The 8,717-nt window shown below is 42.4% G+C and overlaps 1 protein-coding gene across 1 annotated transcript in view; it reads left to right on the top strand.

The window, feature by feature from the left end:
- Nucleotides 1-4,931: 4,931 nt before the first annotated feature.
- The window catches only part of RYR3 (ryanodine receptor 3), a 354,804-nt gene continuing 351,018 nt past the window's right edge, over nt 4,932-8,717 (top strand). Inside the window, exons 1-2 of the mRNA XM_021695474.2 lie at nt 4,932-4,938; nt 7,548-7,549. The gene's annotated coding sequence lies outside the window, so the exon portion shown is untranslated. The remainder of the gene's footprint in view (nt 4,939-7,547; nt 7,550-8,717) is intronic.

Here is an 8,717-nt window from a genome sequence, read left to right as displayed (position 1 = left end):
TCTTCTTTCTCACCAAGTCAAGCAGAACTTTGGGTCTTGGAGATCTGGGGCTTCCTTTTGCCCTGAGGTGATCTGAGACTTATTTTCCAAACTCGTAGAGGTGATAATCTGGGTGGTCCTAGTGGGGGTTGGGCCCTGAGGCTTGGACAGGGTGAGGCTGAGAGACCAAACCTAGGAAAGTCTCACTTTGGAGGCTGCAGGGAAGGGCGTGGGAGGGGGCTTCATAGGTAGCAGAGACCTGCAACCCTGCCCATTTACTCAGGAGATGGTAGGGTGATGAGGGTCAAGATACTAGACCTGAAGCACCAAGACTTGGGGGACCCACAGTCTCTTTGGCTAAGGAGTGTGAAAAGTAGCAGATAGCTGCCATCAAATGGACCACACAGGCTTGGAGAATGAGCATGTTGGCAGCCGTCTTGATGGGCTGAAAACCAGCTGCTTTACTCCAAATTTTATGGACTATATAAATCTCCTCAGATTATTATACAGACCTGAGAAGGGGAAAACTTGTTTAAAGAGGACTGAGATTGAAATTATTGCGAGTAAAGATTCAGAGCCAGACATTACTGTATTTAGGGGGGAAATAAAGCCAATATGGAATTTTTTTTTTCATCTGAGGGTTATGGAATAAATTCTAGTCTCTGTCACAGAAGGAATCAAGCAATCAGTCTCAAATAAATTGAATAACCCCATCCGTATGCTTTTAATTTTATTGGGTTTTCATTAGATTTTGGTTTGGCTGAGAACTCTGAGGACTTTTGCTGCAGGACGACACTGCATTTTCTAAGCCTGTTCATAGGACATAGTAGACTCGAGAATTTTTAAGGCAGGGCTTAGGGGCAGCAGTGTGGCAATGTTTGGGGGGGGTGCAGTGGGGGTGAGAGTTAGTGCATGGTGGACAGAGAGAGTGGCCTTGAGGCTTGAAGTCGTGTGTTCACTTGACATAAGATCCAGAAACAGTTGGTTATTTGTATTTTATTTAAGAAAGCAAACTGTCCCTTCAATTAAAGCCTTCCAGCTATAATACCCACCCCCCAACCCAATAAGGTGAGAAATTGAAGAAGCAGCAGCAGTAAGCAGGAATGGTATCAATTATTAAGCTACTGAAATGCTCTCTTCACAAAGGAGTTTTGGTACAGTGAGAAGAACTTGGGTTTTGGAGACCTACAGAACTGGATTGAAATCCCCACTTACTGGCTTTGATGCATTTTTGTATTCCTGGGACCTAGCAATGCATGGCATGTATAATAGGCCATAACAATGAATAGTTCATAAATGAGTGAATAATGGATGAACAAAAGGAATAGCCACCCGATTCGGGGCAGTCACGTAACACATCTGGGCTGCTTGCATATCTTGGCTATTGAAAATAATGCCGCAGTACACACAAGGAGGCATATACTTTTCAAAGTTAGTGTTTTGTCTTCTTTGGGTAAATACCCAGTAGTGAAATTACTGGGTCATAGGGTAGCTCTATTTTTAATTTTTTGAGGAGCCTCCATACTGTTTTCCACAGTGGTTGTACCAATTTACATTCCCACCAACAGGGCACGAGGGTTCCTTTTTCCTCCACATCCTCACCAACACTTGTTATTTCTTGTCTTTCTCGTTCCAGTCATTCTGACAGGTGTGAGGTGATCTCTCATCAGGGTTTTGATTTGCATTTCCCTGGCGATGAGTGCTGTTGAGCATCCTTTCATGTGTCTGTTGGCCATCTGGATGTCTTTGGAAAAACGTCTGTTCAGGTTATCTGCCTATTTTTTAATTTGATTACTTGTTTTTTTGGTGTTAAGTTGTATCAGTTCTTTACATACTTTGGGTATTAACCTTTTAACGGCTATATCATTCGCAAATATCTTCTCCTACTCAGTAGGTTGCCTTTTTAGTTTGTTGATGGCTTTCTTTGCTGTGCAAAAGATTTTATTTTGGTGTAGTCCCAATGGTTTATTTTTGCCTTTGTTTCCCTTGCCTCTGGAGACATATCTAGAAAAATGTTGCTAATAAGGCTGATGTAAAAAAAATTACTGCCTCTGTTTTCCTTTTTTTTCTTTTTTTTTTTTTTAAGATTTTTACTTATCCACTTGACAGAGAGAGAGCACAAGCGGGGAGTTGGAGAAGGAGAAGCAGGCTCCCCGCTGAGCAGAGAGCCCGATGAGGGGCTCCATCCCAGGACTCTGGGATCATGACCTGAGCCAAAGGCAGCCACTTAATGACTGAGCCACCCAGGCACCCCTGCTGCCTATGTTTTCTACCAGTTTTGTGGTTTCAGCTCTCACATTTAGGTCTTTAATCCACTTTGAGTTTATTTTTGTATATGATGTAAGAAAATGGTCCAGTTTTCATTCTTTTGCATGTAGCTGTCCAGTTTTCTCAGCATCATTTATGGAAAAGACTGTCTTTTCCCCATTGTGTACTCTTGCCTTTTTGACATAGATTAACTGACCATATAAGTGTGGGTATATTTCTGATGGTATCTGGTTTTGAATCCTGTCAGGTACACTTGGTCTACAGCTGCTTTTTTTTTTTTTTTGGATTTTATTTATTTATTAGAGAGCACATGTGTGCTGGGGGAAGGGCAGAGGGAGGTGAAATCCCAAGCAGACTCTTCACTAAGCACGGAGCTAGATGCCTGGTTCAGTCCAACCACCCCAAGATCATGACCCCAGCCGAAACCAAGAGTCAGATGCCCAACCATCTGAGCCACCCAGGTGCCCCTGGTCTACAGCTTTTTACTCAGATTTGACCCAATATTTTGATCCGCCATTTGTCCTAACCTTCATTATTTTCATTCAACAAATTAGTGAGACATGTTTGCTCCATATGGTAGGTACTAGGGATATAACACAAACAAGATGGAGATGAGCAGGATGTAGTTCTTGCTCTCTGAGCAGAAAAATTCTGGTAAGAGGGATTTAGATAAGAAATCCAAGAGTTACAATGCAGAAAAAGTAAAGTTTTCTCATAGAAACATACACAGGAGCTAATCCTGGGACAGAAAAAGTGTCAGGAAAGAAAGAGAAGTAGTTCAAACATCCCTGGATTCTTATCTCTGTCTCACTCAGATCCTTCTGGTCCTGGATTATATCCTTTCTAAAATAATGTCACCCAAAACCCATTAGAGTCCATGTATACTATAGGATAGTCATCCACTTAGAATGGGAATTCCAGGAGGGCAGATGCATCCCCTGTCTTGTTTACCACTGTACCCCAGGCTATGAAACAGAGTCTAGTGCACCAGTAGGCACACAAATATTTCTTGAATGAATATATGACTTAATTCTTCATGGAGCTGGAAGAAATGGATAGGTTCACTTTTTCTTTCTTTCTGTTTTGTCCCTCCCTTCCTTCCTTCCTTCCTTCCTTCCTTCCTTCCTTCCTTCCTTCCTTCCTTCGCTAACTAGTCCTGGATAGTTCATAGGGCTTCATGCACAATTAAATTATGAAAACACTTCTTTTGCTTTTAAGTGACCCATTTTCAAAGACTTATTTATCTAAATGTCAGCCCATAAATCTCATTAGAATCTACTAACTTCATCAAGCATCCTTTCTGAAAAAGGCACAGTGTTCCCTAGCTATTAGATTTTGTATGGAAATTGCTACCTGCTTTGTTGTTGCTTTCGGGTTTTACAACAACTGTCAGTAAATTGGATTGATTATGCACACACACAGAGTATTTGGTTGTGTCCTTCATCTTGGTATTTTACTTTCGTTTACTTTTTCCACAAATCTTAAAGAGGAAGATTCCAGAAAGTACTGTCTGAGGCACTCTGTTATGCTAGTAGAAGGTATCTCAATACTTAGTTTATTCTTAAGAAACAAAAGCAGGTGGTACTATGGCCCACTCCCCTCATTGGAGGTCCTATTAGAACATCTGCCTACAAGTGGGTGGGCTGTCATGGGTGAATTGCAAGGCCCAGGCAAGGTGTTATACCTCACTTCAGAGGCCAAAGATCCCAGAATCAATGATAAAAGCAAAGGAAATTGACTTAAAAATAAAGAATGGATCTAATAACATAAAACCGTGGCTATCATTGCACAATTTGTCACAGTCTATGTAGTGCCAAGGTAGAATTAGAATTGGATGCTCTTTGGTTCTCAGGTCCCGGTGCTTAGACTGCATCAAGATGGAGACACAGAGCAAACTAATCAGCATTTATAATTGAACATGGGAGGTTGAAGTGTCCTGGTCAGATCCCCTTTTTAAAATTAGGTTCAGATCAATGTTAAATGCAGAGACCTAAATTTTCCTACCATAACTGTATTATTGGCACCTGCTATACCTCTTAGGTTAGACACTGAACAGCATGATTTGCTCTAGTATTCCAGCTTTTTCCCATTCATTCTTCACCCTGGCTGATGTGCCTAAGGAAGAAAGAAACCAAAGGGGTAAGTGCATACACTGGGGGATGGTCACTCACCTGGTGTGTTCTCATTGGGTGAGAGAGAAGTATTCAAAATACCAACATTACAAACCAAATTTTATAGAAAACCTTCCTGTGGAGCCAGAGATTCCCTTGGTACCAACTAGATCATTATTTTTCTGTCCTATGAGAATAGGAAAAATTTTAGTAATTGACCATTATTTCTAGAAGAATGTGTCACAGGTCACTGCATTCTTCCATGTCTAATAGCAGCATGATCTGTCTGAGCGGGAATTAAATGCATGTGTAAACGCTCGTGCCCACTTGTCCCCCTAATCAATGTAGGGAAAGGCTTTCCCCTTTGCCCTCTTCTCTGCAAGTTCCAAAGGGACCAAGCCGTGGGTGACGCTGAATGGTTTTTATAATCATGTCCCCAACTCTGCCGTCTCAGCAATGAAGAAAGTTATGAAGAGGAAGCAGAACACACCTTCCAGTTGCTGGAGCAGAAGGGGCCCTGGATACTGTAGGCGCCTCTTCTGCTGGTCTGTCCCCAACATAAGCAAGCAGTTCCAGCGGAGTCTGAGGACTGTTTGGTCACTTCCCGTAAAGCAATAGAAGAGTGTGATGAATTCATAAGTTTTTGGCGCGCTGTATTTAATAGGAAATAACATGACTGGTCTGTCATCCAGTGACCGTTGGAGTGCATACCACGTACCAGGTACTACTTCAGGCACTGGAGATGCAATGTTGAGAAACACCGTATCTAGGAGAGCTACATTTTAACGAAGAAGGAGAGAACTAATAAATACATGTTCTTAGGTGATAAGTGCTAGTTAGAAAAGAAAGCCGATTAAGCAAAATGGGCAGCACAGAGTGAGGATGAGATTGTAATTATATATTGGGTAATCAGGAAAGGCCCCTCTGCTGAGGGGACATGGAGCAGACACCTAAAGGAAGTGAAGGTGGGAGCCGTGCAGGAATCTGTGGGAAGAGCATTCTGGGCAAAGGGAACAGTGAGCACAAAGGGTGTGAGGGAGGGTCTCGCTTCAAAAACTGGGGCTCTTAGGAGGAGACCAGTGTGGCTGAAACTGAGTAACAAGAGGGTGATAGAAGAGCGGTTGTTCGGAGGTGGGCCTAATTTTGGACCTCACAGGCCACAGTAAGAATTCTGCCTTTTTTCTGAGTGAGACAGAGAGCCCCTGGAGGGTTTTGAAGAGTGGGATGACCTAGCTCAGGTTTTAAAAGCCTCTATGGGGAGAGAGAAGAGGTGGAGAGAAGAGGTAGGAGTGGGAAACCTACCAAGAGCTGATGCCCGAGCCACGTGGTGCAGGCGGCTGCACGATGGGCCAGCTGGATCCATTCTGAAGGCTGGATGGGTAGAATTTGTTGCTGGTGTGGATGTGAGGTGAGAGAAAGAAAGGAATCAATAGAACTCCAGTTTTTATTTTAATTAATTAATTTATTTATTTATTGCCTGAGACCCTAAAGAAGGGGTTGCTATGTCCTGAGACAGAGAAGTCTCTGGGAAGATTCTCAGGAGAGACCTTTAGGAGTTGGATTTTGGAGATACTAAGCAACTGGAGATAAAAGCTGGAGTTCAGGGAAGAAGCCTAAGCTGGTGATACAAACATGAGAGCCATTCATGTACACGTAGTTTGGTTTTTGTTGTTTTTTTTATGTTAGTCACCATATATTACATCATTAGTTTTTGATGTGGTGTTCCAGGATTCATTGTTTGTGTATAACACCCAGTGCTCCATGCAGTACGTGCCCTCCTTAATACCCGTCACTGGGCTAACCCATCCCCCACCCCCTCCCCTCTAGAACCCTCAGTTTCTCGGAGTCCATAGTGTCTCATGGTTCATCTCTCCCTCCAATTTCTACCCCCTTCATTTTTCCCTTTCTTCTCCTAATGTCCTCCATGCTATTCCTTATGTTCCACAAATAAGTGAAACCATATAATAATTGGCTTTCCCTGCTTGACTAATTTCACTTAGCATAATCTCCTCCAGTCTCATCCATGTTGATGCAAAAGTTGAATATTCATCCTTTCTGATGGCTGAGTAATATTCCATTGGACCACATCTTTATCCATTCGTCTGTTGAAGGGTGTCTCAGCTCTTGCCACAGTTTGGCTATTGTGGACATTGCTGCTATAAACATTGGGGTGCAGGTGCACCTTCAGATTACTACATTTGTATATTTGGGGTAAATACCCAGTAGTGCAATTGCTGGGTCATCGGGTAGCTCTATTTTTAAATTTTTGAGGCACCTCCACACTGTTTTCCAAAGTGGCTGTACCAACTTGCGTTCCCACCAATGGTGTAAGAGGGTTCCCCTTTCTCCACAACCTCTCCAACATTTGTTGTTTCTTGCCTTGTCAATTTTGGCCATTCTCACTGGTGTAAGGTGGTATCTAAATGTGGTTTTGATTTGATTTTCCCTGATGGCTAATGATGATGAACATTTTTTCATGTGTATGTACATGTAGTTTTTTAAAGCCATGAAAGCAAATGAGATAATGAAGGAAGGGAGTGCCGGTAAAGGAAAGAACTCAAAGGAAGAGTCTGGGAGCACTCTAGGGAGCAGCAGAGAGGGGAAGGGGAAGGCATGGCAGCCAAGGTGACTGAGAAGCATCTGCTAGTGAATAGAGGGGAAAGCCAAAAGAAAGTCTACCCTATGAGCCAAATGATGAAAGTTTTCAAAAAAGGAAGGGATTATAAACTATATCAACTTTGTCGCTTGGGATCTCGAAATTTCCATTTTACTGCGTTTTGCAACTATCAGTGAGTAGTAAGGAATGAGAGATGGGAACCATCCCTCATTTTTGAAAGATTAGAAAAACAATGAAGAGTTCCAAAGGTGTAATCATACTACATCAAAAACAGACAACAGCAAGAGAAAACTCGTAGAAAGGTTTTCTCTAGGGACAAAATAAAACATCAGCTTCTGCGAGTTGGACATTGGACTAGCTAGCCTCCTCCCTCAGCTTATAACCTTTAGCTTCAATAATTTTTAAATGAGATTAAAAATATTTGTATGTCTCATGGGGCTGTTGTGGAAGCAGGGTATCCTAGCTCCTTCTATATAATCCCCACTATTTCCATGTTGGCATTCCAGACCCTACAAGTAAGAAAATGAAGATTCTTGTATGCAATTTTTATGCATAAGCATTTTTGTTACTAGCTGTTTTCCAAGTATACGATTTGTTCACTAATCTCACAAACATTTTTACTCAGTGCCAGGCACTATGCAGAGCATTGAGGGTTCACAGGGAAATGAGAGGCCCCTGCCTCCAAGGAGCTTAGAATCTAAGGAAGCAAATAGTCAGAATGGTTGATATTTAGAACACAGAGTAGACCACCAGTACCATTAATCCTTGTGAAATAATTGAGGGGTAGTCTCATCGTCTTAAAAGCCCACTGATTTTTCGCTTGAGAGGTGCTTTGGGGTAAAGGCTGACAATGAGCGCTCTCACCCATGTCCACATATATTAAGCAGATAGCTGTATCAGTTATCGGCTGCTGTATCTAACTGTATCAGTTTCCTAACATAGTGTCTGATGTTCAAGATGAGTGGTTGGGACACATCTTCCTTTTTAGAGCAATAAATGGTTATGGATTTTCCTCCACAGTAACGCCTGCACTTAAATGTGGACGATGAAATCTGCTGGACTGCACTCTGTCCCACGCGCTCCCTGCTCACGAGCTTCTTGGTACCAGTGATGTGCAGATCTAACTATAGGGCTGTCATCAGCTGCCTAATGATCTACCTTAAATAGGATTGTCAGCCATTTTGTTTTCTCCCAAAGGGTTCTTTGCAAATGATCCACAGAGAAGAGGGGGAGCCAAGGTGCCCCCAGCCATCAATACAGAGCTCCAAACATGGTGGTGTGACCCTTGGGCTGCGAGCCAGGGTATAAAAGAGAAGCAGTAGGCATACAATAGGCAAGCTCCATTCATTTTTAAGTTCAAGGTCTTTCTGCTGGAGGAGTATAGAAAGAACTTTACTTTGTCAGAGATGACCTATGATAATATGAAATCTAAGCCAAGAGAGTCAAAGGCTATATATCCTTGTTCAGGGACAATCACTCAACACCAACACAGGCTGAATCTTTGACAAGAATAGCTGGCGCTTATGAACCACATAGCTTGGAGGGATGCTGACAGATGATATACCTTGGATTGTAATCATTCCTCCCCCTCTCTTACAAGTTTGGGGATGATGTACACCCCTTCCAGTGTTACAGTCATTGGGCGCAGAAAAATTTTGTTTATTATTTGATTTTTAGCTCTCTGGTTGTTCTCTCTGGCATTGTGCTCTGTGATTTGGTTACTTTTCAATGTTGTATGGCCA

The sequence above is a fragment of the Neomonachus schauinslandi genome, chromosome 9 (assembly GCF_002201575.2).
Source record: "Neomonachus schauinslandi chromosome 9, ASM220157v2, whole genome shotgun sequence".
In the NCBI taxonomy this organism is placed as follows: Eukaryota; Metazoa; Chordata; class Mammalia; order Carnivora; family Phocidae; genus Neomonachus; species Neomonachus schauinslandi.
This window is presented reverse-complemented; position numbering and strand designations above follow the sequence as displayed.